At 34.4% G+C, this 27,932-nt stretch overlaps 1 protein-coding gene and 1 long non-coding RNA gene across 2 annotated transcripts in view; both read right to left on the bottom strand.

Moving 5' to 3' along the window:
• Nucleotides 1-27,932, bottom strand: part of ttv (exostosin glycosyltransferase 1 ttv) — a 441,491-nt gene that overhangs the window by 45,496 nt on the left and 368,063 nt on the right.
• LOC142241232 (uncharacterized) lies at nucleotides 25,860-27,210 on the bottom strand. Its single transcript, XR_012723539.1, has 3 exons — nucleotides 26,425-27,210; nucleotides 26,241-26,339; nucleotides 25,860-26,166 (listed from the first exon to the last, which is right to left on the bottom strand). It is a non-coding gene; the product is annotated as an uncharacterized LOC142241232 (long non-coding RNA).

Genomic DNA, 27,932 nt, shown 5'->3' with positions numbered 1-27,932 from the left:
AGTTAATTCGATTTATTTGACTTAAGATTCGATTTTAATATAACTCACTTAAATTTTGTATACTACGTTTTAGTATACTGAAGATTTTGTCTTTACACTAATGATTTTGGTTTTGACTCCGAGCCAAAGAAGCGGAAAATTCAAGTAAATATACCTTTAACCTCCATTTTCATGAAACTCCATTAGTGCTATATTAGCTAACGAACTGTCATCTTGCGTATATATTCCATATACCAGTTAGAAACTTAAGTGCTCAAAATTTTTCAGTTAAAGTTAACCGGATAAAAGATTTTTCCATTTTTCTTTCTGTTAACTGACAGACACAATTCTCTTTTAATCTTTTATGTTTGTCGTTCTTGATACTACGCAGAAAAAATATCACCAAAATATTTCCAATTAAAAAGTTGATTGGTGTTGAAAATATTTTCAATTAATAAATTAATTGATACAATTAACTTTTTAATAAAAAAATAATTGATACAAATCAAACTTGGAAGACTAGTTCAGTTACAAAAATGATAGAAGTTGTTTATCAATTTGTAATTCAAAATTTATTTCAAACAATATTTTTTTTAATCTAAGAAAAAACTTTCAAATCCCATTCGCATGAAGCTCCGTTAGTGCTACGTTAGGTAATGAACTTTTATACCGCAACATGGACATATCTGCCATCTTGCCTATATATTCCCTATGCCCGTTAAGAACTTAACTGATGAAATTTTTTCAGTTAATGTTAACTGGCACTTAACGGAGCTAACTGCCTTTTAAAGACGTACCACTTAGGGTACAAATCACGCTATATTTGTAGTATAAACGTCTTTGAAATAAAGTATTGAAAAATTCTTTTGTTTTTCAACGCTTCTTTGGTTTGTAGTCATGATGAACAAATTTAAAGACAATTTCATTAATTTGGAAGAATTTTTCAGAATTATTAAAACCAAGATGACCTTGGTAAAACAAAATTTTCTTTCACGTAAAGATTCACATTTTTAAGTCGAATCACTTAACTACAAGTACAAAATGACTTTATTGGAAATTCCATCGACTTTTGGGCAATGACAAATTTTATATCAGAGAAATACGTCTTCCATGCTAAACAAAAATCTAATTCGAATTTTAAAGATAAGAAATCCTTGGTCTCAAGACAATATTTTTTTCAGAGTAGAACTTTAGATAAATGTCAGAATAATAAAAATAAGTTTTGTATTGTCAAAAGTCCCGTCTTCCGCCATCTTGGCTAAGAGCGTATCTCTTGACACTCGTCATCGCTAAGACAATTGGCACAGTCCGATACCTCTCCATAGAGTTGCAAATTTATAGGTAATATTGTTTACCATTTTGTATATATCAATCGGCGGTGTAAGTATCCAACTTTAAATTGTTGAAAAAAATGTTTGATCTGATACGCAACATTTATCCTTTTGGACAAATCCACAAACATTTCATTTAAAGTACATCCAGGGATCCCCTATCGATTTTTGTCACTTCCGATGCAGTCCTTTTGGACAAGTCTTAGAAAGTACAGAATTAGGCCGTTTTAAGTGAAAATTTAAGTTTTGGATAATTGAATTTCGTAAAAAAGAATGGAAAATATTTCTAGATTGATACAAAATGTAAATAATAAAACAAATAAAAAAAAATTCATCCCCGCTGGTGAGATTTGAACCAGCATTCTTTATTTGTTCATTCACAATAATAAAGAACATCTCAGGAAGTAGTTAGAATGTCATGCCGTGGTATCATATTAGATTCATATCACATATATTTGAATAGATGTTTGATGCATCGTGTTCAATGGCGTTTGTGGCTGAGTGTCCTAAGGCGTTCTGCTATGGTGCCAACAGACCCAGGTTCAACCCCCGGCGGAAGCGAAGAAGTTTTTCAATTTGTAAAAATTAGATAATAAGAAAATAAAAGTGTAACAAAAAATACCGATTAAAACAAAAAGTGATATTGAAAAAAAGGTTTTTTACTTTTTTAAATATCTTCATGAACTTCCAAGGCACAACTTCTAAAGCAATGGAAAGGATCCAAAAATGGAGTACTTCCGTCCTATGATAAGCACATGTAAAAATCATTGTAGATGATACAAGTTTGCACTACTATCGGATCACAAATTAGGGATCCAAACTATTTTTTTGGAAGCTCTTTTTTGCTGGGGTACACGCAGAGAAGGAATATGATCACCTTAAATACGTTTCAAGAGCAAAATACTATTTTTTGGATTGTGATCATCTAACATGTTTGTCGCCAACATGTTACTTTGGCGGATATTATGTAACTGATTTCGGCAAGAATGTTATGTTTGGCGAGAAAACAACATTTTTGCGATAAACATGGTACCCATGGTCACCATTCAAAAATAAAATTTTACTCTTGAAAAACCTGTTTGAGGTAACCATATTCCTTATGTGCGTGTAGATTAAAAGCTCAATGGAAAATGAATATATTTTAAAGAAGCCGACTCTTTGGCTCGGAATCAAGGATCCTTGGATCCAAGGAAACATTTTCTACAATACTCGATCTTGAGTGGATTACATGTAGAAAAAGTTGAATGGGAAATATTTCATTTTATTAATGGTAGTATTTATCCCTAATAACAAAATATTTTATTTATTTATTTATTTATTAAAAAATTTAAAACCATAATAAATTAACTTATTAAATGTGGGATGTACTAACAGTAAAAGTTTTCGACCTATAACGAAATATTACGTTGGTTCAATTGTCATGAATTTTTCTTTGTGTACAAGCAGCATTTAGTAATACGATATAGCTTAATTAACACTCCTTCGCTTATCTCAATAGACCTCAATAGTACATGGCCTAATTGCTATCTGTCAAGTATTAATGCCCATTGGACACAATATCATTGTTGGAACATGAATATTAGTATTTCCATTTGAAGGGCTTCTCATGCCATGAGGGAGACTGTGCAGGGACCAAATGGAACTCCTCTCCATCAAACTGTCAAATATTCTGGGAAACAAACCTTAATCATAACAATAGGTAGCAATGTATTTCGAATACATTGGCAATTCTTTTGTGCCAAAGTAAATTGCATGAGACGAATAGAAACGAAACAAAAATCTTTGTCCTATTCTAAAAACTGAACAACAAAATGAATATGGTTTCCTTGTTCTATGGATACGAATAAACATTCGCATAGGCCACCTACATGATGTAGTCAGGTTTTGTTGAGGATCCTTTTGTTGCGTATATCCCAACAAAAAATAAAACCAAAGATAATGATGATTCCTTATGGCATTGACTGACTGAGTGCCGGTCTAGATTGTTGCCTGATGTATGGAATGAATACATTTGCTGGTGAAGAATGGCACTAGCTCCATGGATGGCATAAAACCCATTTGTTGGTATCCGAGGTATGTTAACAACAGGCATTGCTGATGAGATTACAAGTGGGTAGCAATGTATCCAGCACAAGAAGGATATGCAAAATATCATCATAGTAACAGACAACCCACACCACTGCAAACTTGATTGCTGTGTAAAGTGAGCTAGTATTTCCTGTAATCTGATTGCAAAAAAAAAAAAACCTTTAGACAGATCAAAATTAAATCTTCTAAGAAAAACAGTATATGCAAGGAAAAAATTTTTTTGGGGAATACTAAATAACTTGATAATAAATACACAGCCCAAATCAATGAAACATGAAATGTCAGTCCCAAATTCCAAAATATGCTTACGAATCCAACGAATATTTACAATATTTGCTCCAAAGTTTGGTATTGAATTTTAATTTATTTACATTCAAATTGCTTTATTGTGATCTATTTTATTTTACACAAACTTAATTTATTTTAATTACACTGCCCAGCAAAAAAATAATTGGGAGCTGTTCCACAAACATTTCTTTTAAAGCGCATCCCGGAATCCCCCATCAAGTTTTTTCCACTTTCGATGTAGTCCTTTCGCACAAGTCCACAAATATTTCTTTAAAGCGCATCCCGGGATCCCCTATCGATTTTTTTTTTCACTTCCAATGCATTGCTTTGGAGTCTTAGAATGTACGGAATTAGGCCGTTTTAAGGGAATCAATAATAGAAAATAAATAAAAAAAAAATAACAAAATAATAAAAAAAAATCATCCTCGCTGGGATGTGAACCTGTGCCGTTTGACTTTTTCACTTCCACGGAAGTTCTTTTGAGAAGGTTTTGCAAATTACGATCATTTTTAATTTTTTGTTAATTTTAATGTAATGTTTTAATGTAATGTATATGTATACAAAAATGTATGCCAAAAAACAAACAAAATAAAAACGATGTATAAAATAAAAAAATAATTTTTTAGAAAAATATTTAATAAAACAAAAACGATATATAACGTAAAAAAATATTTTTTTTAGAAACGTATTACAAAAATTGCCGCTGGTGAGATTTGAATGTAGATAAAATCAAAGATAATAAAAGAGGAAGATGGGAGATTGGCTTGCGTCATACCAAATGTTGCATTTACCAGATTAGTTTAATACATGTTTGTAACATTTTACTTGTTTTTAGTTTTTATTTTTTAAATGAAAAATTTAATTTTCTTAATGAAACAATGATAAATTTTAGGCAACAAAAAAAAAATACATTTTCCCCTTTATGGAAATTTATTTCGTGCTCTTAATTTCTTTTTATGTGCATTTTAATGCTATGTCAATACTTGTCGTATACGCGTTTGGTTCGAGTATTAAACTAATGTGGTAAATGGTTTGATGTGCTCAGTAGCCAATCTCCCATCTTCCTCTTCTATAATCTTTGGTTAAAATATCATGTCGTGTTGTCATATTAGGTTCATATCAAAACAAAAATTAAAACATTAAATGTATATTTATACAAAAATATATGCAAAAAAAAACAAACAAAATAAAAACGATGTATAAAATAAAAAAAAATAATTTTTTAGAAAAATATTTAATAAAATAAAAACGATGTATAACATAAAAAAAAATATTTTTTTAGAAAAATATTAAAAAAATTTCCGCTGGTGAGATTTGAATGTAGTTAGAATGTCATGCCGTGTTGTCATCTTAGGTTCATATCAAAACAAACATTTGAATAGACGTTTTGATGCATCGTGTTTAATGACGTTTGTGGCTGAGTGTGCTAAGGCGTTCTGTTATGGTGCCAACCGACCCAGGTTAATTCCCCGGTGAAAGCGAAAAAGTTTTTCAATTTGCAAAAATTAGATAATAAGAAAATAAAAGTGTAACAAAAAAATACGGATAAAAATAAAAAATGTAATTTAAAAAAAATAGTTTTTTTTTTTAATTTCTTCATCCAAATGGACTTCCAAGGCACAACTTCTAAAGCAATGCAAAGGCTCCAAAAATGGAGTGCTTCCGTCCTATGACAAGCCTATTTAAAATTCATTGCAGATGATCCACTTCTTCCGGATCACAAATTGGGGATCCAAACTACTTTTTGGGAAGGTCTTTGTTTGCTGGGATTTTACAAAATTAAACATTTTTCATGTACATTTGATGAGTGGTGACTTTTCTTACATATTTTTCATCTGCTGAATTTTTTATGATATATCCGTTATTTTTAGTTTCTCGTCCTTTTTCCCTAGACAAATCATATCTCCATTAAAACTAAGGAATTGATATGAGAACAAACGTGTAAAATTGGATCTATGATAACTTATGTAGTTCAAAATATATCGATGAAAGTTTTACAGTGACTCTGTGCCGCCGAAAAAGTATACAAATTATTGAAAATTCATTTTAAAGTCATATCTGTTATTGTTTTATTGCATAAACTCGTTTACTGAAGGTTATTGCATCGCTAAATTTTTACTCATTTTTTTATCTACCTGTGTGTTGTTAGTTTGTATCAATTAATTACAGTGGTGCAATGGTTAGCATGCCCACCGTGGTGCAATGGTTAGCATGCCCACTTTGCATACACAAGGTCGTGGGTTCGATTCCTGCTTCAACCGAACACCAAAAAAAAGTTTTTCAGCGGTGGATTATCCCACCTCAATAATGCTGGTGACATTTGTGAGGGTTTCAAAGGTTCTCTAAGTGGTTTCACTGCAATGTGGAACGCCGTTCGGACTCGGCTATAAAAAGGAGGTCCCTTTTCATTGAGCTTAACATGGTGAGCATGGGGCTGCATTCAGTAATAAGAGAGAAGTTCACCCATGTGGTTTCACAATGGACTGAATAGTCTAAGTGAGCCTGATAACCTAACTAAGCTCACCTAGTTCATACACTGTTAGAAAAATATGTTTTTCATATGTTCCGATATAAACAAAATGTGTTTCGGGCACAATTTTAAAACACAATATATTTAAGTGCAAACATATAATGTTCCTAAACTAACACTAAATGTTTGGGACATCTATTTTAATATGTTAGAATATATTATGTTTGTGGCATGAATGTTTCATAAAAATCATATGTGTGAATGCAAACATATATAAATTTACAAATTTCGACCAAACATACATATGTTGTGATATTTTATTCAAAGCGACAGAGAGAGTATAGAGAAAGAAATAGAGATGGAAACCGGGAGAGTTGACGAAAGATATCAATATAACACAGCAAAAGAGTCAAAAAAGAACAATTTCTGTGAAACCGCTTGTATGTTGTTTCGGAAAACTGTTTTATGATAAGGCCAAAAATTTGATATGTTTAAGTCTAAATATTATTTAATTTGAATAAAGAGAATATACATTCTGAACCAAGAGAATAGACATTTGAAAAACAAACAGCTTATGTTTTCGCCTTGAGAGCAGCATTTTATGTATGTGTGGACGTGCGTTGGGTTTATCATTTTGGCATTATGGGCACAATTTTTTTCTTGGTTCGTTAAAAGAATTCAGGGGTCTTCATAAAAATAACGAAAGGGCACTATACTCTTTTTAGAGTTGGGACAGTAAAATGAAATAAGGAGGAAATAGTGAAAAATTACACAGTAAAATGTAAAAAAACAAACTTTAGTTCCTCTTTATTAAAATGTAGTCCATGAGGAGTTGACGGACACCATCAAATATAAAAGCGGGCATTAAGTTCGAGTTTTACAGCTAAAACAATTTAAAAAGTTTATTTTCTTTAAAATGAATTAATAAAGAAAAACAAAAGGAATTTTAGAGCGATGGTGTTAAATGCAAGTAAAAAACTGTTCACTCCTAAATAAATTTATGTTTATATTATAAAATTATGTATGTATGTTTATACTCGACTCCACGTTCTTCTTTTGTTAGTTTTTGAATTCCTTCCAAATTTTAAAGTTTTGTACCAAAAACAGTTTTTTGTTACAAAATTGTTATTTTTGCAATAAAACAATAATATTTTATCCAAAAATCAGTCAATTTCGTTTATATCAAGCACTGTTACTGACTATAAGTCTTTAATAACCCACATTTCGAAGTTTCATTATAAAAATTTAATATAGTATAAATATAAATGTGTAAATTAAAAATAAAAAAAGTGTTCGGTCGGAGCAGGGATTGAACCCATGACCCTTTGCATGCAAAGCAGACATGCTAACCACTGCTCCACGTGGCAAACAAATGTATGTTTCTGTTAAATAATGTTATGTTTGCATGGGCTCGTGGGCGCTGCAAACTATGCTATAGAAATGTAATTTATAACAATAATTATCTCCTGGTGGCTATAACAGCTACGTAATCCAGTGGATAGTGTGTTGGCTTACAAACAGTATGGTGCTCGGTTCGATTCTCCGTGCAGGCGAAAGGTAAAATTTAAAAAATTTATAAAAGTGAATAATTTCTTCAACATTATTTGTATTACAGAAAAAGGTACCAAGAACTAAAATATTTCGTGGATGTGAAAATTACAAGTATGTTAGGCAATGAGCAGAATCGTCTTTGGGAAAAATTCTTCCAAGCATATTATATTTTTGGGCTCAAAATGCTTCCAAACATATAATATGTTCACATAAAACAAACATATTAATGTGTCGGCAGTATCCAATAATATATGTGTTTCCTGCAAAATATGTTTGGAACATATGTTAAAGAAGCGACTTTTTTAAGGGTGTATGTTTGCAACACCCAGAAGGAAACGAGATAGACATATGGTGTCTTTGGCAATAATGCCCAGGGACGGCCCCTGAGTCGATGTAGCCATGTCCGTCTGTCTGTGAACAAATTGTTGATATCAAAGTCTAGGCGCGCAATTTAAGTCCAATCGACTTCAAATTTGGCATAAATATGAGTTTAGGGTCAGATTGGTTTTGGAAGAAATCGGTTCAGATTTATATATAGCTCCCATATATATCTTTCGCCCGATATACACTTATATGGCCCCAGAAGCCCTAATTTGCACAAGGAGTACAATAGATAGTGTCGTAAAGTGTGCCAAATTTGAATGAAATCGGTTCAGATTTAGATATACAGTGGTGCAGAAATGAGTACATAATTAATTTTTTTCATTTCTAAACGAATAAAATAAGGAGTAATAAAGAAACTCAAAATAATTTTATTTTTCCTTTATTCTTTCAATAAAATAACAATAAAGCTCAAAACAAAACAGTAAAGAATTCAGAGAGATAAATAAACATAACAAACAAGTGTATACAGAAGTAAGTTCGGCCAGGCCGAATTTTAAAGACCCACCACCATGTATGAAATATTATAGTTTCCTTTGAAATTTCAGGGGGGTTTGATGACAGATATTCCCCCAAGCAGAGCAGTTCAACTAGTACATTTTCCGAAGATAAATTTAAAGATTTGAAGACTATATAAAAATCAGGAAATTTTACATTCACTTTCAAGCAATTTTCATGATTAGTGCGTCTTCTATACCCTCAAGAAGTGAAATCGGTATATATGGAGGTCTTACCAAATGGACCGATAAAAACTAAATCCGATACACGTTTTTGTGAGTCTAAAATATCAGTATATTTACAATTTCAGGCAAATCGGATAAAAACTACGGTTTCTAGAAACCCAATGAGTGAAATCGGGAGATCGGTCTTATGGGGGCTATACTGCAACATGGACCGATACTCACCATTTTCGGCACACCTCTTTGTGGTCCTAAAATACCTCTAGATTTCCAATTTCAGGCAAATTGGATAGAAACTACTGTTTCTATAAGCCCAAGAAGTAAAATCTGGAGATCGGTCTATATGGGGGCTATATCAAAACATGGACCGATACTCATCATTTTCGGCACACCTTTTTGTGGTCCTAAAATACCTCTAGATTTCCAATTTCAGGAAAATGAATAGAAACTACGGTTTCTATAAGCCCAAGAAGTAAAATCTGCAGATCGTTCTACATGGGGGCTATACCAAAATATGGACCGATACTCACCATTTTTGGCACACCTCTTTGTGGTCCTAAAATACCTCTAGATTTCCAATTTCAGGCAAATTGGATAGAAACTAAGGTTTTTATAAGCCCAAGACCCCAAATCGGGAGGTCGGTTTATATGGGAACTTATCAAAACCCATCTTCGAACTTAACCTGCCTGCAGACAAAAGACGAGTTTGTGCGAAATTTCAGAAGATTGCTTCATTATTGAATACTGTAGCGTGATTACCCTGATCAAGAATGAACTAAAAAAAATGAACTAAAAATAAAGAAGAAAATCATTGGCGTCAAATTATCACCATTTTAACATTCATTCCTACTATTTTTGAGAATAGTACGAAAATCTTCGTTTGCTTTAGTTCATATTGAACTTATGTATACGGTTATTGAACATTATACTCACGTTTAGTTCATAAAATTTTTGAGACATACTTAAAAAAAGTAAGATTTCATTAAGCTGTAGAAAATTTCGAAAAAATTAATAAAATGTAACTACTAGCAAATAATTTTTTTCCAATAAAAATAATTTAAATTTAGCGTTAGTTTAACTACAGAAATTTTTTGCTGTGTATACCGGTGTCGATTGGAACATTTTCTAGTATTTGGTCATAAATCCTTTATTTTTTAATACCATATTTATACGTTTTGGCATACTTTCAACCAATTCCTGTATAATTTCATCTGGTATATTCTGCCACTCAAGCTGTACTCGTTCCCACAGGTCTTCTAATTTTTATGGAGCTGATTTGTACAATCCCAGCCGTCTTCCCACGATTGACCATAAATTCTCAATAGGGTTGCGGTCGGGGTTTTGCACTGGCCAATTGAAATTTTTGCTGACTAAGCCATTTTTGCACTATGCTTCGGATCACCATCCTGTTGAAGGTTAGGTTAGGTTAGACTAGAAGTGCCCATATGTAATAGGTACTTGTAGTTAAATGTGGTATCACAATGGACTAAATAGTCTAAGTGAGCCAAAAATGTAATCGGGCTGCCACTTTAACCTAACCTAACCATCCTGTTGAAATACGACTTCATCTTCAGGATAGACATTCTTGTCAACAAACTCGCGAAAATGAGTTTGCAAAATGGCGAGGTAGTCTTCCTTCTTCGTTATACCATCAATTTTCTGCAATGGCCCAATGTGCCACCAAGTGAAGCAACCCCAAACCATGATGCTTCCACCACTATGCTTCATAGTTTGCTTAACATGGTAAAGGGTGATACGGTCAAAATTTGGTCACTATAAACTTGACGTATTTCTTTCAATTTTGCATTTAAAAAACCTGAACACCCCTCATTTTTAAGGTGTGTGTGTGTAGAATGTTGCTCCTATTTTGATTCCAAAAGTTGCCAAATCAACCGTTACAAATGTAATTAAAGTGTTTGGGGAACGTTTGTCGAAAGCCAGGAAGTCTGGATCGGGGGGAAATCGAAAACCGGAAGCCGCTGAGACGACAAAGAGAGTTGCCGGTAGTTTCAATCGAAACCCTAACCTCTCCGAGATGCCGCAAATAAGCTGGGTGTATCGTCTACAACCGTGCATCGAGCCAAAAAACGAGCCGGACTATCGACTTACAAGAAGGTAGTGACTCCAAATCGCGATGATAAACAAAATACGACGGCCAAAGCGCGATCCCGGAGGCTGTACACGACGATGCTGACGAAGTTTGACTGCGTGGTAATGGACGACGAAACCTACGTCAAAGCCGACTACAAGCAGCTTCCGGGACAGGAGTTTTATACGGCAAAAGGAAGGGGAAAGGTAGCATATATTTTCAAGCACATAAAACTGTCAAAGTTCGCAAAGATATATCTGTATCTGTGGCTTGAAAAGCAGCATTTTCATAGCTTCCGGGACTGTCAACCAAGAAATTTACGTGAAAGAGTGTTTGAATAAACGTCTGCTGCCTTTCCTGAAGAAACACGGTTGTTCCGTACTGTTTTGGCCGGATTTGGCATCTTGCCATTACGGTAAAAAGGCCATGGAGTGGTACGCCGCCAACAACGTGCAGGTGGTTCCCAAGGACAAGAACCCTCCCAACACGCCAGAGCTCCGACCAATTGAGTAATACTGGGCTATTGTCAAGCGGAACCTAAAGAAGACCAAAAAACTGCTAATGACGAGCAGCAGTTCAAGGCAAACTGGCTTTCTGCGGCGAAGAAAGTGGACAAGGTGGCAGGTGTCAAGCGTGAAGCCCGGCAATTCGGATTTGGAAAAGCGAAAGCCTAACTGAATATTTTTCCTGAATTTTATACTAATTGAACTTGAAAAAGAAATTTAATTTGATTTTTTAAATAAAGGTTAGGTTAGGTTCACCGATTTACACGCGTTTTCCCTTGACCAAATTTTGACCCTATCACCCTTTATTACCAGGACGACGCCAGCAGATAACACGTTTCCAGTCATCTGTCGTCCAATTTTTATGGTCTGTTGCAAACTTCATTTGCGCCTTTTGATTCTTTTTGGACAATGCTGGTTTCTTTACAGCTGAAGCATAACCAATGTTGTGGAGAGCTCGTCTTGCTGTCCATTCACTAACTTGCTTATTTTTGGCAACAGTAGTATTTTTCGGCGTTACGGACTTGTTCTGGCTCATTTCTGCCATCATAAGGCGAGCGTCCGTTTCGGTCAACAGTTTGGTTTTCTCTTTGGGAGTAGTATTTCGTCTTTTTTGGACGCGAATAACTACAGACTGACTTCTATTTAGTTCCTTGGCTATTTTCCGCGATGAAGACCCATTATTAGTTAAGGAAACCATATTTTCCTTCACATCGTGCGATAACTTTTTCATTTTAATTTTTACTTGGTATCATTGCAGTACACTTCGAATAAAGCTTTAAATCTTACTAGCAACCACGTTTCTAAATACTAAGTTGTATTAAAAATAAAAAACTAACGGTATATATTGGTTTTATGCTGAGTACATCAAAAAGTGCGAAATTGAGTATATGAGAGTTTTTTTTTGTTATGTTTATTTATCTCTCTGAATTCTTTACTTTTTATTTTGAGTTTTTTTGTTGTTTTATTTAGAATCGAAGAAGTAATAAAGAAAAAATAAAATTATTTTGAGTTTCTTTATTGCTGCTTTTTTTATTTGTTTAGAATTGAGAAAAAAATTAATTATGTACTCATTTCTGCATGCCACTGTAGCTTCCATATATACATTTCGCTTTACACTCATATGATCACACAAGCCAAAGTTGTATTATTAAGGTTCTGGATAGGCATGCCAATTGGGGTTGAAATCGGTTCAGATTTAGATATAGCTCCCACATATATTTTTCGCCCGATTTATGTTCATATGACCATAGATGTTGTAGTCCGATTTACTTGAAACTTTGTAGAGTAAAATTAACGTTTTGGATATCCATGCTAATTTTGGTTGATTTAGATGTAGTTCCCATATATATTTTTCGCCCGATTTACACTAATATGACCACAGAGACCAAATTTTAAGTCCGATTTACGTAAAACTTTGTAGTATAACATTCTTACTATGCATAATCAGTTCCGATTTAGATATAGCTCCCATATATATGGTTTTCCGATTTGGGAAAAAATGGCTAAAATAACAACATTTTCCTATTTTCCACATTTTCCACCTCTAAAGGTGAGTACTATGTTCGGTTTTTTCACCAAAACACTAATCTAAAAGTACAAAAATATGTATGAAGACGATTATATTTTGATCAAGTCTTACCAAATAATGGAAGGAAAAGATGCAAGGAATTGATTGCAAATAATTTTATATTTCTATTTTAATTAATTAAAAAAAGTAACCGTGAAAACAAGCTGGTTTTCAGCTTGAAAACTGAACATAGTACTCAGCTTAAATCTTAAACTTGTAAAAATGACTCAAATTTTTCTATACTTGTTATACATATCTACCGGCCAATAATTGTTTTAGATTTCCCATACTTTCTTTACTAACATTGTGTTCCTCCCCAGGGCCGACTTATATTTTAATTCTAGAGATATTATAGAAATCGAAATTTTGTCCAAATCGGGTCAGATTAAAATATATGAACATAGATCTACAAAGTTGAGCAGGGAATAATGTAGTCGGCCGCGACCGACTTCACACTTTCCGTACTTTTTTTTTTAATTAAAGACGTCACTATTTTCAATTACTTTTTTAATTGACTTTTTGTTTCTTTTTTTATTATAAAATTGATTATATCAATTATTTTTGTTTATTAAAAATTAAAAAATGCAATATTTTTTAATGACTTAGTCTTCCGAGTTGGAATAAAAAGGTAATTGTATCAATTAATTTTTTTAATTAAAAATTTTCTATTATTAACCTAATTGACTTAATTTAATTGTGTCAATTATTTTTTAATTTAAAATTTAAAAAATTTCAATCATTAACCTAATTGACTTAATATTTCTAGATTGATTAAAAAGTTTTCAGCTTGAATTAACTTTTTAATTGAAAACAGTTTGGGTGTATTTTTCTGTGTAGTGGCAGTCACATAACATATATATAACAGGTTGGCTGATAAATCCCTGGTCTAAAAAAGAAAAACACACTTTTTTGTCAAAATTCGTTTTTATTATTCAAGATAGTTCCCTTCAAGAGCGATACAACGATTATAACGACCTTCCAATTTTTTGATACCATTTTGGTAGTACTCCTTCGGTTTTGCCTCAAAATAGGCCTCAGTTTTGGCTATCACCTCTTCATTGCAGCCAAAAAAAGTCGCTGGGGCAAGATCTGGAGAATACGGTGTGTGGGGAAACAATTCGAAGCCCAATTCATGAATTTTTGCCATCGTTCTCAATGACTTGTGGCACGGTGCGTTGTCTTGGTGGAACAACACTTTTTTCTTCTTCATATGGGGCCGTTTTGGCGCGATTTCGACCTTCAAACGCTCCAATAACGCCATATAACAGTCACTGTTGATGGTTCTTCCCTTCTCAAGATAATCATCAACACGTTGTTGTTTTTGGTCAAATGTGAACTCGCGCGGCACCCATTTTGCACAGAGCTTCCGCTTATCCAAATATTGATGAATGATATGACCAACACGTTCTTTTGATATCTTTAAGGCCTCTGCTATCTCGATGAACTTCATTTTACAGTCATTCAAAATCATTTCGTGGATTTTTTTTATGTTTTCGTCGGTAACCACCACTTTCGGGCGTCCACTGCGTTCACCGACCTCCGTGCTCATTTCACTATGCTTGAATTTTGCATACCAATCAATTATTGTTGATTTCCCTGGGGCAGAGTCTGGAAACTCATTATCAAGCCAAGTGTGTTGGCCGTTTGGATGAAGTGGATGGACCAAGACGGCATGCAGTGTTTATATTGAACACTCAGTCTTTGCCACATCTGGCAAAGTCCCAGGGCCGTGTATGTTATGGCTTTCATTATATCCAAATGAAGGTGTATAAAAACGATCAGCTAAAGGATTCAGAAATTGACAAGCCTCTGTCTGAATTAGAAGTAAGCGGATCCTCTTGCGAAGTCGAGGGAGATACCAAAGTTGAAGACATGGATAGATACCGTATGCGTGAGGAGGCTTCTATTGCCTCAGAACTCACCAAAGTCGAACCTATGGTTATTGCGAGAGTCACCGATATCTCTGAAGAGGACATTCTTGATGACTCGATCGAAGCGGCTGATGTGACGGTTGTTGAAAATCTCGATGGTCCTACGGATCCTCCAGATAAATCTTCATCATTGTAAGGCTGCATGTGCTGCCTTAAAAGTTCTCCTGATGAAAGGGGACATAGATATAGTTCTTATTCAAGAACCATATGTTTACAAAAACAAAATATGTGAATTAAGTACTCCGGGGTTCAAACTATTGCAGTATACTGGTAATGATGTAAATCGAGCCTGTATAATTGCTAAAAACGAGCTCAATTTGTTTCTGCTTCCCTCAATGTGCAATACAGACACTGTCGTTGCAAGTTTAGAAATAGCCAAATGCAAATATTGGGTATCTTCGGTCTACATGGGACATGACAGGGAGATGCCTCCATATGCCGTTAAGACCTTAGTGGAGGAGTCACTGAAAACAAAGGCGAAACTCATTATGGGATGCGATGCGAATGCACATCATAGTATATGGGGAAGTAGTGATACTAATGCAAGGGGAGAGTCGCTAATAGAGTTTATTTTGCGTACTAATCTGGTAGTTTGCAACAAGGGAGATGTCCCAACCTTTGTCACTAAAAACAGGCAAGAGGTTTTGGACATCACCTTGGCCTCGCAAGAACTAAATGAAATGATATCTGAGTGGCAGGTTTTAAGTGAACACAGCTTCTCAGATCATCGCTACATCAGTTTCAAATTTGATGTTCATATCACCAAGATCATATTTCCGCCAAATGTTAGGAAAGCTGACTGGAATAGGTATAGGGAATCGTTCAATATGATGATACCGGAAATAACAGAGACAAATATGAGAAATGTGCAAGATATCGAACACGCAGTGGAGCGGATTACTAAGGCCTTCAACATCTCACTGAAAGCTGCATGCCCTAGAGGAAAGCCAAGGGGGAAACATCGACCACCATGGTGGTCTACGGAATTAAGTAATATGAGGAAATCCTGCAGGAAGCTCTTTAACAAGGCAAAGTCCACCAGAGCCCCTGAGGACTGGGACGCTTACAAGAAGAATCTGAGAGGATACAAGCGAGAACTGAGAAAGGCTCAGCATAACTCTTGGAATGCTTACTGCAGCAGTATTGAGAATACGTCCGAGGCTTCCAGACTACGGAAGGTTCTAGCATCCACCAACTCCGCTCCAGGTTTCATTAAAACATCGGAGGGCTATTGGACAACGTCCAGTAAGGAGACGCTGGAGGTACTATTGGACACACATTTTCCTGGAAATCAGACGGTTGAACCATGTACTGGCGGTGCCACAGTTGCTCAGCGGTCGTTTCCTGTCGAGGAAATTGTATCGGAAACTAGAATAAGATGGGCGCTAAATAGCTTTGGACCATTCAAATCCCCTGGACCTGATGGAATTACTCCGGCGGAGTTACAAGCTGTAACTGACAAAATTATCCCCTGGTTGTCGGTGATATATAAAGGATGTATCAACTTATCATATATCCCAGGAAAGTGGAGGGAAACAAAAGTCGTTTTCATACCTAAAGCGGGAAAAGCCTCTCACTCGAGGGCGAAGGATTTCCGACCAATCAGCTTATCCTCATTCCTACTTAAGACTCTGGAGAGGATGATAGATATTTATCTTAGAACTAGCATCGATTCAAGTTTGTTCTCGAAACGACAGCATGCATACTCGAAGGGCAGGTCTACTGAGACCGCACTACATGAACTAGTCAGCTTTATTGAAAGCTCACTATCTGTCAAAGAATACACAATCGTGGCGTTTCTAGACATCGAAGGGGCGTTCAATAATGTCCATCCGAGCTCGATATTAAATGGACTGATAACTCTGAATGTTGATCCATGTATACTCAGGCTGTTAGACGAACTGCTAATGAAGAGACGTATTTCAGCCACACTAGGACAAGCAAACATACAAAGGTATGTGAACAGAGGCACTCCCCAAGGAGGAGTCCTATCACCTCTTCTTTGGAATGTTGCTATAAATAGCCTTCTGGTTACTCTAGAAAAAGAAAGGATAAAAGTGGTGGCATACGCAGATGATGTGGCTCTGGCAGTCAGGGGAAAATTCCCATCCACAATCAGAGATATTATTCAGAGGGCCCTCCGGATGACTGAGAAATGGGCGAAAGACAATGGTCTTGGGGTAAATCCTGCAAAGACAGAATTAGTCATGTACTGCAACGATCGCAAAACTCCCACGGTTAGGCCTATTTCCTTAGGGGGTATTGAAATTCCCTTTGGTGAATGTGCAAAATACCTTGGCGTTATTTTGGACAGGAAGCTGAACTTTAAGCTTAATATTGAAGAAAGGGCGAGAAAGGCAACTGTAGCTTTGTACTCGTGCAAAAAGGCAATAGGAAAAAAGTGGGGACTGAAACCAAAAATTGTGCATTGGCTATACACGGCAGTGGTTAGACCTATAATGCTATATGGTGTTGTAGTCTGGTGGCCGGCACTTCAGAAACCGACTTGTTTAGATAAAGTTCAGCGTATGGCGTGTTTGTGTATTTCAGGCGCATTCAGCAAGACAGGAACAAACTCCCTTAATGTCGTGCTGCATCTATTGCCTTTAGACATTTTGGCCAAACAGTCAGCTGCAACAACGGCTGTGCGGTTGCGCGAACTATCGCTGTGGTCGGAAAAAGGTTACGGTCACAGTTCTGTCCTCAAAACAATGCCAGATGTGCCTAACGTAGTGGATTACACTTTGGCGAGTCCACTTTTCGACAAAAAGTTTGAGACTCTAATCCCCAACAGTGAGGCGTGGTGCACACAGACCCCGGGGAATAAAGAATATATAGATTTCTACACTGATGGCTCCAAATTGGATGGACAAGTGGGGTTCGGAGTATATTCTAATGATCTGGAACTTCGAATAGCGAAAAGATTACCTAATCACTGTAGTGTTTTTCAGGCTGAAATATTAGCAATAAGAGAGGTGGCGAATTGGCTGAGAAGTAATGTTCCAAAAAATGTGGGCATTAATATATACTCAGACAGTCAACCTGCAATAAAATCCTTGGACTCTGTGGTCCTCAACTCGAAAACGGCCATCGACTGCCGCAAATCTCTCAATGAGATGGCTGAGCAGTACAATATTCACCTAATATGGGTGCCTGGCCATAGGAACATACCGGGGAACTGCGAAGCGGATGAGTTGGCAAGGCTAGGGACTACCTTACATATTCCAGGGGAACTAGAATTTGTTGGTATGCCCCTAGCTACCTGCAAGCTCATGCTGCGTGAGAAGGCTGTTATGATGGCAAATGTTCGATGGGAGAATTGCAAGGGTTGTAACGACACCAAGCAAATATGGCCCCATTTCAACTTAAACCGCACACTAGATATGCTAATGTTCTCGAGACGTCAGATATCACTCCTGATATCTGCTATAACGGGTCGCTGCCTGATAGGCGATTTTGCAAAAACTATTGGCGCGAAGTATAATGACTATTGTATGAGCTGTCATGATGCGGAGGAAAAAGAATCAATTAAACACCTCTTGTGTGAGTGTCCTGCATTTTGTGTAAAGCGCAAGCAACTTTTAGGAGCATATAGCTTCAGATTACTGGCGGATCTGGAAAACGTTAACTTAAGCAGTCTGCTACTGTTTTTGGAACAATCTGGTTGGTTCAACAAAGAAAAATAATCAAGAAGGTTCAGCGGTTAAAACTAGAAGTGCCCATATGTAATAGGTACTTTTAGTTAATGTGGTATCACAATGGACTGAATAGTCTAAGTGAGCCTGAATCTTAATCGGGCTGCCACTTTAAACCTAACCTAACCTATCAAGCCAAGTGTTTGCTTCCACCGTATTTTGTCCCTTCAGAAAACAGTATTTTATCAAAATTCCTTTTTTCCATATTTTTCACAATAACAAAAGTTGCTTCACAAAAGACGCTCTATCTCACAAACTAATTGACTTACAGACGTCAAATTTTGGCACGAATCATTTGAAGATTGGTACTATATAAAAATAATATGCATTTAATACTAGCGACGCCATCTATGTGTTAGACCGGGGACTTATCAGCCAACCTAGACTATTCAGTCCACTGTGATACCACAGGTTCGGAACTTCTCTACTATCATTAGGTGCTACCCGATTAGGTGTGTTTACCTCAATGTTAAGTGACTTCCTTCTTATAAGCGATTCCGAACAACGATTATTTGTAGGCAAGGTCAACATGCTAACCGTATTTCCGGTGTTCGCCGCGATTAATCAAAATGTCAAAATAGAGACAAACAAACATACGATTTTCATGGACAATGAAATAGTTATAAATTTATATTATCATTGGTTGCCCAATTTCATCATCTTTTGTTCCTGCTAAATGCTCTGAACAAGTCTATTCAGCATAATATTGAAATAAAAATGTTTTTCTTATGTCAAATACTCAGCATAGAGGAATCTTCTCCAAATGAAAAGAAACTCAAGATTTCCCTTAAATATCCTTTCGGGCTACCATCTCTATAGTGCAATGACATTATTTTCATGAAAGCACGCAGAGTGCATGAGAATTTTTTTAATTGGGCCCTCAGGCTTATCCCCTTTCTTGTTTGAAACTTAAACTTTTCAAAATGTAATAAAGATTTTTCCAAGCGTGGTCTAGTTCTAAACACTATTCGCTGCTATGTTTGATTTAAATTAAATGGGAATATAATGAGGCTTTAAGTACTACCAAGTGTTAGTAAAGAAAATGAGCTGATACTGCTAAAACACGCCGGAAACAGAAAAATAAATGAACAACAAACCATCGTTAATAATAATGCTAACGGCTAAGATTGTTGAAATAATCATAAAGAAACTACCATAAATAATTGCATCATGAAAACTGCACCACCCTCCCTTCTTTAACAAAAATATAAAACTACATTCGCACAACACAAATGATTCTGCAGCACTAGATATGCAAAAATATGATGAAGGATATCGAATGCAGTTACGAGACTTCCGGTACAGTCCTATGTAAAGACATTTGGCAAACACTTGCTACACCCCAGCATCAGCGAAAGTAGAAGTTGAGTAATCGCAATCAAAGCAGTTCCCATGTCCCCATATATTAATCGCCTAACTTCTAGCACAAGTGCTCAGTCTCTATTTGCGAATTTTTTGCATTCAGACAGAAACGGAGAATACGCAGACAACGCTACGTGGTGGACAGAGAAGAGAGTTGTTATAATGTCTCGACTATGGGTTTCAGGCTAAGCCTGTAGTTGTATGCAGATATCAAAGCGAATCTCCGTTTAAAAGCTAGGATGAGAGTCTATTTGCAGCAAACTATACAATGACATATCCTCAAACACTGGAGTCTACACGCGTCTTAATTATCTTTACTTTCATAAATACGAAATGACGATGAAATGTATGAGTGCGTGTGTGCATAAATACAAGGAAATGCGTATGAGACGGCGTTCATTAGTGGGATAATTAAAGTTGTGTGTTTCACACTCCTTTGTCGGTGTTGATGTTGCATTTAATACCAAGGAGGAAACCTAGAAATACAAATGAGTCGCGCAATGCGAATACAATCAAAGTGTCATGCTATACAAATGGCATAACTCTGAACTTCTCCACCTCGGGAGTTTTAGAACAGTGGTTAACAATAATAAAAATTTAACGGGAAAAAATCTTTTTGCACAAAGTTTGACAACATTTTTTTACTTCACATTTATTTTCCACAATAACACAACATTTAAATGGTCTTTCACTATATTATTATATTATTTTATACATATTTCTTTATATACATATTTATACTTAACATAAGAAGTACATACATATCGCGTTGTTATAATTAACATTTGAGTTTTAAGTTACCCATAATTAGTAGTCCATTGTAATTTATATAAATTGGCCGCTCTGTGGCTTCAAATTACATTATGAAAATAAACAAGTATATACGGCCGTAAGATCGGCCAGGCCGAATCTTATGTACCCTGCACCATGGATTGCTTAGAAACTTCTACGAAAGACTGTCATCCACAATCGAATTAATTGTGGTATCTTAAAACTTCTTAACATCGTTTTCTAAATTGTGAGTTAGTCCATACGTGGTATATATTAGACAAAAAGTTATGTATAGGTAAGTCTACAAATAATTACGAATCGACATGTACTTTTGCACGGTACGTAGAGAGCCAGAATTGAAATATGGGGGTCGCTTATATGGGGGCTATATAGAATTATGAAATTGATATGGATCAATTTTTGTGCGATTGGGGATCGATTTATCTAAGGACTATATATAACTATAGACCGATATGGACCTAGTTAGGCAAGGTTGTTAACGGTCATATACTAGCACAATATACCAAATTTCAACTGACTCGGATGAAATTTACTCCTTCAAGAGGCTCCAAAACCAAATCTCGGGATCGGTTTATATGGGGGCTATATATGATTATGGACTGATATGGACCACTTTTGGCATGGTTGTTAAATATCATATACTAACATCACGTACCAACCGAATCGGATGAATTTTGCTCTTCCAAGGGGCTCCGGAGGTCAAATCTGGGGATCGGTTTATATGGGGGCTATATATAATTATGGACCGATTGTGGGTGTTTGAGGCCATATATTAACACCACATACCAAATATCAACTGAATCAGATGAATTTTGGTCTTCCAAGAGGCTCCGGAGGTCAAATATATAATTATGCACCGATGTGGACCAATTTTTGCATAGTTGTTAGAGACCATATACTTACACCACGTACCAAATTTCAGCCGAACTCCATGTACAAAATTTCAGCCGGATCGGATGAAATTTGCTTCTCTTAGAGGATCGCCATGCCAAATTTGGGGGTCCGTTTATATGGGGGCTATACGTAAAAGTGGACCGATATGGCCCATTTGCAATACCATCCGACCTACACCAATAACAACTACTTGTGCCAAGTTTCAAGTCGATAGCTTGTTTCGTTCGGAAGTTAGCGTGATTTCAACAGACGGACGGACGGACGGACATGCTCAGATCGACTCAGAATTTCACCACGACCAAGAATATATATACTTTATGGGGTCTTAGAGCAATATTTCGATGTGTTACAAACGGAATGACAAAGTTAATATACCCCCATCCTATGGTGGAGGGTATAAAAATATGATTTTTGTTCTTATTCTATCTTTATTTTTCAAATGAAAATTCTGTGCTTTTCCGAGCTTGAGATCTATATCTAAACAAACAAAAATATATAGACCTGAAGCTTGAAAAAAACACCGAATTTTCATTTTTTTATTTTACCTTTTTTTAAATAAAATGTAATTGAATTTTTGGTTGGACATAATTAGTTTTATTTTATATGATACATACTGTTCATTAAATCATTAAATATTGACTGAAATCCACAGAAAAATTCAATTGGAAAATACATAAAGAAGTAGTAAATCGTATACACACGTATTATTTCATGTATTGGTAAAATAAATACAAATCAATCAAAAATGTAATTGGAAAAGGAAGAAATCAATTAATTTTGTAATCAAGTCTATTTTTTAACTCCAATTACACACAAAAAAATATCAATTAATTTGATTGTCAATACAAATAAAATTATGTTTAAATTTGAGCTAACAACGTAATTTGTAAACACAATTACGATTTTAGTCACTTTAGCAACCAATTTTGTTATATCAACAAACATTTTGTTATATCAACAAAAATTTTGTTGAACTTAAAAATTTTCTGTAACAACAATTTATTGTTAGATCAAAAATTATAATATTATTTTCTGTGTATTTTGTGATTGATGGTATAATTTTTTTTTATTGAAGCAATTTATAAATTGGATCAATAATTTCGTGATTAACCCTGCTATTATGTTGGGGTCATTTGATGACCCAAATCGAATTTATTATTACCCCATTTCTTTGTGGTGGAATATAATTAAAAGATCTTACTACTCAGTGCATGATTTGGTGAAATGTACTTAATTCAATAGGGTTTGTTAAAATTGTATGTTCGTAGGGCTTTTTATTCTTGGTGTATACACATAACAGGTTGGGGTCATTTTATGACCCCATATATTACACAGGGGAACAAACACGAACTTTTTTGTGTTGATTTGAAATTTATAGCAAATTTTAGTAATTTGAGGTCGCTGAATCCAAATATACACTTGGTTTTTATCCATCAGTTTGACTTTTCGAGATATACCGTTATTTTCATAATTAAGGCACTTCACTACATATATTGGAAAAATTTGAAAACGGTTCACCATTTTAAATAAAAACAAACCGAAAATCCCAAAGAATATTATCTTTAAGCCGTCTTTACATTGCTTTTCAATTTTCTAAGTAGTTTTAGAGATAACGTTTAAGTTTTGAAAAAAAATTGAAATTTTTAACAAAAAAAATTTGTTCTTTAAAAATTCCTACAAAATAAAAATGGGTCGAAAATCACAGTTTTGGTTCAGAAATAGTTAGTTTAATATATTTCGAATAAAATGAGCTTTATTTCATTACAATCGGTGCACGCCTTTTAATATTGTTCACGATTTACTGAATTGATATAAATCGCGATTTCCGTATAAAAATTACATTTTCTAATGGGTGAATGTTTGTATGTAATAAGTTAGTTTTTTTATGGTTCTGTTGATGAAGAACTGAATATTGTTTTTATAGTTATTTGGGACGATGAATCCAAATCTGCACGTGGTTCCACATTTCGGTGAAACCACATAGAGAAGCTTTGAAACTCAGAAATGTCACCAGCAGAAGATATATTATTCCACCCGCTGAAAAAATACTTTGGTGTTTGGTCGAAACTGGGGTTGAACCCATGACCCTTTGTAAAACGGGCATGCTAACCATTGCGCCACGGTAGCTCCCATTACCACCTACATACAACTTTTTTACAACCAAAAGGCGCGAGTAAATTAAAAAAAGTGTAAATTTTTTCATTAAAGAAAAACTTTCAATAAAAACATAACTGGCAAAATAAACGGTATGTTCGTCTCAACGACAGAAAATTCCAGTAACAACAACCTATTCCGATGATCCCAAACTATAAAAAACCTTTTAATTAGATACACATTTCATTTTATTTTACAAAATTAAGTGCGGGTCATGATATGACCCCAACATAAAATCTGTAAGTTTTTTTCTAACATAGTAGCAGGGTTAACATTCATGTTCAGTTATTGTAGAATTGATTCACATTCACCTTGTAGTTGAATTCTATGTAGTTTCACATAATTTTTGTTTAAATCTAGAACTATTATCTACACACAGAAAAAAATTGTGATTCAATCAAGAAATTAATTGATCCAATTTTTTTTAAATTGGGCATAAAAAAATGCTTTATTAAAACATAAATTGATTTCCTATTAAAACCGTGACTATTTTCAAAGGCCGCAAGAAAACAGCTTAACGGTTGAGCCGTGAAAATTTGGTGTGGTGAGGTGCGAATTGGTATCCATTGTAAATGTCACGGAATGCAGTTCAGAGGAACACTACGCAATTTGGAAAAAATCAGATTGTACGAGAAAAAAATGGTTCCAGAAAATTAGGATTTACGATCTATATATTGCATGCAACAAATAGATGAATTGACAGACGGACGAAGGTAGATCTACACCGGAGATAATTTTGTGTCCGTAAAATATGAGATTTATATATAGATTAAGTATATTGACAGCATGTGATTTTAGATTCATTTACACTCTTCAGTCCATTGAACCAATACACCTGGTGAAATTCTTTGTAATCATTTAGTGCTGCCCGATTTTAGGTTTAGCTCAATGGCAAGGAACCCCCACCCATCTGAGGGTTTCAAAACTTCTCTAAGTGGTTTCACTGCAATGTGGAACGCCGTTCGGACTCGGCTATAAAAAGGAGGTCCCTTGTCATTGAGCTTAACATGGAATCGGGCAGCACTTAGTGATAAGAGAGAAGTTCATCACTGTGGTATCACAATGGACTGAATAGTCTAAATGAGCCTGATGCATCGGGCTGCCACCTAACCTAACAGACAGCCTCTTCACAGAAAAAACATTCCGTAGTTAAACTAACGCTAAATGTAAGTTATTTTTATTGCCAAAAAATATTTGTTTGTAGTTAAATTATTAATTCTTCGAAATTTCCACAGCTTAATGAAATCTTACTCATTCAAATATTTTATGAACTAAACGTGGGTATAAAGTTCAATGACCGTTCATATAAGTTCAATATGATCTAAAACAAAAGACAATTTTCGTACGATTCCCAAAAATAGTAAGAATGACTGTATGTTTAAAATGGTCATGATTTGTCGCCAATAATTTTCTTCTTTACTTTTAGTTCAGTTTTTCTCCTACGAGGGGGGGGGGGTAAATTTCGTAAACTGCAATTAAAAAGCACAACAGGGCATTAAAATTTCCTGGTTTTAACAACGCTTTGTGGAAATCTCAAAATGTGGAGTACAATTCAGTTCAATTTTCGCACGGGTTAGTTCATCCTTCCTATAAAACAGTTTGTTTTTCTTCGGTGTATACTTAACATGATTTATAATCTTATACAAAATTTGCAGTAGAAATTTCGTCCAAAAACACGAAAGTACAAGAAATTTACGTTAGAATTGACATTTTACGAAAACTCGAAACAAAATGTTACACCGAAAAAAAAGTTTACTATTTTTTATGAAAAATGAACTAACCCATAGTAAGAATGACCATGATTTGGCGCCAAAGATTTTTTTCATCTAGATAAGTTCATGATTTTCTTATAAATTAGTTCATGTATTACATCGTATTTTAGTTCATTATTACTATGCTGTGGGAAGAATATAGTCAAACTCATTCAAAATATTCCTGCTATCCGGAAAAATTAACAATTTTTTGGGAAACCTGTATTAAGAAATTGGTTTGAAATAAACTGTTTGTCGGTATAATTTTCAAAAAAGTAGAGAAATTGAGGAATCAAAAGTACAAAAAGCCTGTATACAACTAAGAAATTTTTTGGAACAAAACAAGTCAATTTTCTATAACCACCAGTATTTTATTTCAAAGAATTATTATTATATTACACAAAACTATGGCTTATGATATACAATAAAGGAAATATTTTTATTAGTACGTTGGACGCATTTACTTGTCGGTAGTTAGTAATTGCTTCTTCAAAAGAGTAATATTCTATGTTATTAGGACTAAACTAATTAATTTAAATGTCCATGTTTTCTATCCATATGAAAGATATATGTAGCATAAGTTGCTATATTCAATTGAATTGTCCAATTTCATCGATTTTGGCTAACTTTTGTTGGGCGGATTTGGCTTAGAGGCATCTGAAGTTATACAAAATATAAGAAAAATATTATTAATTAATTAATTCTATCGTTCATATTGATCTTTAACTTACGGTTTTCAAGAGTATTTCCTAGAGCCAATAAGGATATCAGCTTAATTAGTATTAAACAGTAAGAATATTCAAAAAATTACCATTACGAGACCTGTCTACCTGCAAGTGAAAAAAATAATTTTTAATAAATTGAAATTTTGGTTTTATTAAAAACGGACAAAATACCGTTTACAGAAAAACTTACCACATTGAAAAATCCATCCAGTAGGTACATTATTGGAATCATATCCATGGACAAATGGGACGTTATTGAAATTATTCTCAGAATATAATTGAAATAAAAAATATTATAAAATTAGACATAATTTCCACTTGTCAGTATAGCATTTAGTATTTAAGGTGGATATTAAGTTCGAGTTTAGCGGCTAAAATTGCAATTTCCATGATAAGTTTTCTTTAATAATCCATTATAAAAAATAATCTTTATAAAAAACTTGATTTGGGCTATTCTCCATCAAGTTATATTTAAATTTGTATCGAAGACGTATAATTTTATACTTTGCTTAGTGATTTATTTTTAATTTTAGCGGCTAAACTCGAACTTAGTACTCACCTGTAGGAATTGCTGTAACATAAAAAATATAGATTCAAAAAAATGGTTGCTTCTCAACCTGTGATCCAGATGTAGAATAAATATAAATCATCCTATTACCACTCATGTTGTATATTTTTTATGTAAATCAATTTAAAATCCGTACTAATTTTAAACTAACATATTAACAGAAATATACAGTTCCTTAATCTGTTATTTGTTTTTTATCAATAAAAAGCGTTTTTGATTCCTCTAACATCACATCATTCACTTCTCAGTTTCTAAAATGTTTCGAAATAAATGTATTTTCATTAATAAACACCAATACCGCACGTACAATTTTGCAAAATTAAATCCACGTGTGCACTTCATAAATGCATCAACATAACTGAATGCAACAATAAAACTGAAAGACACAAATAGTCATAAGGGATACATACCTGCCGTAAAGAAAAACAACTCCACACACACACATTCCCTTTCTGATCTTGCTATTGCAAAAAAACAACGCTCATCACAAAAGATACCAAAAACACACAAGGAACATTCCATTGTCTCTAGAATCAAAACAACCAACAACAGCCTAAATGACGCAATAACAAACACGATCATACGAGATATACACAAAATGTCTCTAAAAACTCCCTCGCATGATGCACTCACATTTTCCAGTAGCACGTTTATTGATTAGTAGGAATTCTATCTATAAGTTAAGGTAAAATATATACCAAATCTATGAGGAATCTATAAAAATTATATACACCTGTCAAGGATTATACTAACTAATTTTTATTCTATTTTAACTAAAATTTTCAATGTGAGTAAAAACACTCCAGCATATAATAAAAAGGGAAATAATCTGTAGGTAGGCATCGTACGAATCGGTAATGTCCTTAAGTTAATTTTTACTACAAAAATTTTTTTTCCATACAAAATTTTGTCTTAGTAAATTGTCCACATTTCGTAGTAAGATTTTTATATTGCCCATGTATTTTTATAATAGAATCAACGATGCATTAACTACTGTGTTGGAAATTTATTTAAGGAAAAATCCTTCCCATTTCGTAGTTAGTGAACTAAAAAACATTTACTGAATTTTTATAAGTTTTGCTTTAGCTAAGTTAATTTTCGTTGTGGTTACGAAAAATGAACTATATTAC

The sequence above is a fragment of the Haematobia irritans genome, chromosome 5, assembly GCF_050003625.1.
Source record: "Haematobia irritans isolate KBUSLIRL chromosome 5, ASM5000362v1, whole genome shotgun sequence".
NCBI classification, from domain to species: Eukaryota; Metazoa; Arthropoda; class Insecta; order Diptera; family Muscidae; genus Haematobia; species Haematobia irritans.
The sequence above is the reverse complement of the archived record's forward strand: the minus strand, read 5'-3'. Positions and strand labels throughout refer to the sequence as shown.